Source organism: Lontra canadensis, unplaced genomic scaffold (genome assembly GCF_010015895.1).
Source record: "Lontra canadensis isolate GAN:19392208 unplaced genomic scaffold, GSC_riverotter_1.0 scaffold19, whole genome shotgun sequence".
Taxonomy (NCBI): domain Eukaryota; kingdom Metazoa; phylum Chordata; class Mammalia; order Carnivora; family Mustelidae; genus Lontra; species Lontra canadensis.
This window is the reverse complement of record NW_022631013.1, coordinates 9,133,200-9,138,416: the sequence shown is the minus strand read 5'-3', so window position 1 is coordinate 9,138,416 and position 5,217 is coordinate 9,133,200. Positions and strand designations below refer to the sequence as shown.

Below are 5,217 nucleotides of genomic sequence, written 5' to 3'. Positions count from 1 at the left end.
CCCTGCTGAGCAAGGAGCCTGATGTGGGACTGGATCCCAGGACCCTGGGATCATGATCTGAGCTGAAAGGCAAATGCTTAACCGACTGATCCACCCAGGAATCCCCAAAACCAGACTCTTAAATGCAGAGAACAAATTAGTGATTACCAGAGGAGAGATGAGTGGGGGGATGGGTGAAGGAGATAAAGGGGATTAAGAATACACTTACCTTGATGAGCAGTAAGAAATGTGTAGAATGGTTGAATCATTATATTGTATACCTGAAACTAATATAACTTTATATTAGTTATACTATAATAAAAAATAAAATAAAATGTTACTTTATAAAACTTTTCTGATTTTCAAAAATTAAAAAAAAAACACATTTGATTGCGTTGGTGCTAACCTCCTTCTCTAGGACAGCACTCTTCTTGGCTTATCTTTAAAGCAGTTGGGATGCGTGGGAAAGAACTCCTGGATTAATAAAAAAATTACCAAGGAAATAATGGAAGATATTTTAGAAATATTATCTCTGTGATACTGATGAAGGGCCACAGTTATGCTTTAGGATAGATCTTTCATTCATTCGTTCCTGATTATTTCTAGAAAGCCAACCTGGGCCAGGCACTGAAGATAGCAATAAACAAAATTTTCCCACTTTTCACAGCACAGGCAATAGCACTGATATAACACATATAGTTGTCTAATTTTCATCGAGCCTTGGAGAGATCTCACAGAAAATGAGTTACTGTTTTTCTGGAATGTCTGTGATGAGAATAAAGATACTTGCTCTTTGTGCTCTCTTCAGCAGCACATATACTAAAACTGGAAAGATAACATGGCCCCTGCACAAGAATGACATGCAAATCCATGAAGCTTTCCCTGTTTTTAGAGCAGAGATATCCATCGACAGAAGAACGGATGAAGACGTGGTCTATATATATATATACAATGGAATATTTCTCAGCCATCAGAAAGGATGGATATTTACCATTTACACGACATGGATGGAACTGGAGGGTTTATGCTGAGTAAAATAAGTCAATCAGAGAAAGACAATTATCGTATGGTTTCACTCATATGTGGAACATAAGAAAGAGTGCAGAGGAGGATCATAGGGGAAGGGAAGGAAAACTGAATGGGAAGAAACCAAAGAGCGAGAGACTCTTGACCCTGGGAAATAAACTGAGGGTTGGGGAATGGGTGGTGGATGGGGGGATATGGTAGTTGGGTGATGGGCATTAAGCAGGGTCCCCACTGAGCAGAGAGCCCGATGCGGGGCTCGATCCCAACACCCCGGGATCATGACCTGAGCCAAAGACAGAGGCTTCAACCCACTGAGCCACCCAGGTGCCCCAATTCCCACCAGTCTTATACAGGAAAACAGCCAACATTTATTGAAATATTACCGCATGCCAGGCACTATGTTAAGCACTTTATAGGCTTTCTATTTGACCCTAATAACAATCCTAATGAAGTAGATTATCTTTTTATCCATAGTGGATAGAAGAAGAAACTGAGACTTAGAGAATAATTTGTCAAGGTCACAAACTAGTAACTAGTAAGGCCAAAGTTCTGATGGTTAGTCTGTGTGGCTCAAAATTAGGTTCTCGACCTTGAAGTTATCTATTTTGTTAGAAACAAGTCAATAAATTCCCTGGTTGTGGCCTATCAGATCCTTGGGTGAGACCTATCAGTCAAGGATCCAGATCCAGACCCTGAACAATGGAGCTTATCAAAGTACTCTAATCAGTGTGATATTTTAGAAATGCTAAACAATCCTTGGGAATGAGCAATATTGTCTCCAGAATAAGCCATTAATGTAAAGCTGTGACTTAAAAGAAAGTGAGTCCTATAAGCAGGTACCGTTTTCTGACGAGACTTCTAAATGCATGGTATTTAACAGAGATGGCTAATAAATTTTGTGCTGCTTCCCATCCACACACCCTGCTGTGACTTATTCTTCATGAATGTACATTTATTTGGAAACCTCTCCTGTGTTTTTGGTTAGTAAGAGAGCTACAAAATGGAAATGCCTCTCATGGCCCATTGGCCCTACTAGAGCAATAGCCACAGGTTTCTTGTTGTCAGAGGACTTTGAGGCTGTTTGGGGGTTTTGTTTTGTTTTGTTTCTTTGTTTTTCTCCTTTAGGCTTTTAGTCATACAACTAGAGCTTAGAATTGAATTTGAGCCACAGCACGCCATAGAACAGTCTGCAAGAACTCTGCTGGGACCCCCCTGGCAAAGGATGTGTCTGGTCCTGGTTCTTTGCAGTTTAGTCTGATGCTGCTACACAAGCCAGGTCCTGCCACGGGCCGATGAGAGGACATGAATCACTTTTCAGTGGCTCTTGTTCCTAAGTGGCTGTTTTGGAAAGGAGCCCTTTGGAATTAAAAGAAATACTATTTTACATAGCCACTTATTTGGCTGTTGCTCTAAGGAAAATTTCCACCAACAGGAGGAAACCATTCCAAAGATTTTACTAGATGGGAATGGCTATACGTGAATAATCAAAACTGCAAAGTAACAAGGCATAATCACTACCCATTTATGGAGAATTTTGTTGGAACTTTGCATATTATCTAAGTAGATTCTTTCACCAAGCTTGGGTGATAGACACTATTATTTCCATCATGTAGACGATACGTAGAGAGTTTAAGAGACTCATCCAAAGTTGACATTTCTGTAAACTAAGAGAGCTGAACTAGGACCAGGGTCTCTCAGATGCCAGTTGATGTTTTAGGCAACTATTCAAAGTACCTACAAATAAGTTAGAACCTTCTTTTATGTGAACCCCAGAAACTTGGAACCATGTTCCTCTGTTTAGGGTGGGACTGGCACTTAAAATTTTCATTCCCTGAATTTGTAGCATAGACATTTTATATTGAATATCTAAATTATTTAAAAAGAACAAGCATTTGTAAAAAAAAAAAAACACTTCAAAAGTACTCATTAACAAAGTTATAGGAAATATGGAATCATAAAACCTCTAGTTAGAAAGGGTCTCAGAAGTAATAGATCCTTCTCTCCCCCATCCTCACGCTTCTCATCACTCTCACGGGCTCATTTAAACTGTCCTTTTCTTGGGGGGGGGTTATGGACATTGGGTAGGGTATGTGCTATGGTGAGTGCTGTGAAGTTTGTAAACGTGGAGATTCATAGACCTGTACCCCTGGGGGAAAAAAAAAATATATATATATGTTTATAAAAAATAAAATTATAAAAAAAAAAAAACCTGTCCTTTTCTTGGCAGGAAGCTCTTAGCTTGTAAAGCTCTGTGCCTTTAAGACATTTCACAACTTGGACATCTTCTCCTTTCAGCCCCTACTTCCTTCAAAATTAGACCAAATGGTGTGGGTTAATTCCTGTTGACTCCCAACACACCCTCCTAGGGTCCAAAGTTTGTTTGTTTTTTAAGATTTTTTTTCTTTTAATTTGACACAGCGAGCGAGGGAGAGAGCAGGCAGAAGGCAGGGGGAGTGGCAGGCAGGGGAGAAGCAGGTCCCCGCTGAGCAAGGAGTCTGATGTGGGGCTCAATCCCAGGACCCTAACTAAGACCATGACCCGAGCCAAAGGTAGCTGTCCAACTGACTGAGCCACCCAGGCACCCTATGCAACAAGGATACCTTAAACCTTCTGTGTTTACTTTCCTCTGGAGAACTTGTACTACTTCCTTATGGTTTATTCTTCCAACTTCTTTGGACCTATACTGTCCAATGAGGTCACCATTAACTACGTCAGGCTAACGAACACTTGAAGTGTGGCTAGTTAGAATTGAAAGGAGCTGTATGTGTAAAATATATACTAGATTCTAGGGATACCTGGATGGTACAGTGGGTTAAGCCCCCGACTCTTGGTTTCGGTCTCAGAGTCTTGAGATCAAGCCCCACATCAGCCTGCATGTTTGGTGCAGGATCTGTTTCAGATTCTCTCTTCTTCTCCCTTTGACCCTGCTCCTCATGCTCTCTCTCTCTCTCTCAAATAAATAAATAAATCTTAAACAAACAAACAAACAAACAAACAAAAACCCCACACTAGATTCTGAAGCCTTGGTACCCCCCCAAAAAGAATGATTGATGTCATTAATAAATTTTTGTATTGATTACATGTTAAAATAACATTTTAGATACATTGGGTTTAAATATATTATTAATATTAGTTTCACCTGCTTCTTTTAATTTTTTAAAGATGGCTACTAGAAACTAAAATGACAGAGGTCACTCACATTTTGTTCCTATTGGACAGTGCTGGATAAAAGCATAGATTAAACAGCAAAGGAAGTGTAACTAGAGGTGTTGATTGTGTCCTGAGCTTGAAAGGCCTTTAAAGAACATTTATGAATCACTCTGAGTATGCCCAGTATTGCCCACAGCTTACACAAATACTCAGTGTCTTCAATCAAGATTCATGTCTTCTATATTGTATGGTAAATATAGCAACATGTCAATATCCACAATTGTTTGAGCCCGTCACCTTTCCTCGTTCTTTGCTTGTTGTGTTCTATGAAGCAGTTAAACAGTTAGGAAAAGCCAGCAAGAATGGAGGTGAAGAAGGAAGAGGACACAGTTCTTCAAGGCAATTAGGAGACAATTGTAATTTCCATCTAAAAGTGATGAAAGGGAAGGTATCAAGCCATTAACCCAGGGTATGCTCTCTGGCAGGCCTTTGGCAAGCAGCACAACAGCTACTTAAGTGGGTCACAGCCTGATTGTTAATTTCCATTCATGGGGTTTGTTTTATTTTCTGGTGTCTCAGTTAGCTCCAAGATGGTGCTTTAAATAGGTGTGAAGGCATCTGTAGAGGTAGTCAAAGTTTCCAAAGGGGTTATCATTAACTTCCTTTGTCAGTATTTCTCCACTTTCTGATGAGTCTTCAGCAGAATCTGAGCTATCCTCCTGGAATCCAACCAGCAAGCTGTTATCAGAATTCTCCAGCTTCTCCTGGATACCATTGCCAACGAACTGGAGAGAATTGTGTAGGAGGAAATGCCAGCCTTGCTGAGTCAGGCAACTTCTTCAACCCAAAGTTGACTGGTAATTATCGTGACTGCATTCCTAGGACCATGGGAAGTATAGTCAGTCCCGGTCCAGCTCCATCAAATTCGCTCAGTATGGAGAAGGGCACTATCCAGGGTAGTGAAATATTCCAACTCCATGCAGAGAAGAGTTGGCAGATTCGAGCCAGGAGAGTTAGGCTATACACAGGCAGCAGGTGTTGTTATTAACTCTCTTAATTCTG

General features: G+C 40.5%; 1 pseudogene; it reads left to right on the top strand.

The window, feature by feature from the left end:
- Positions 1 to 774: 774 nt before the first annotated feature.
- LOC116869600 lies at positions 775 to 869 on the top strand (annotated as a pseudogene).
- The last annotated feature ends 4,348 nt before the right edge of the window (positions 870 to 5,217 follow it).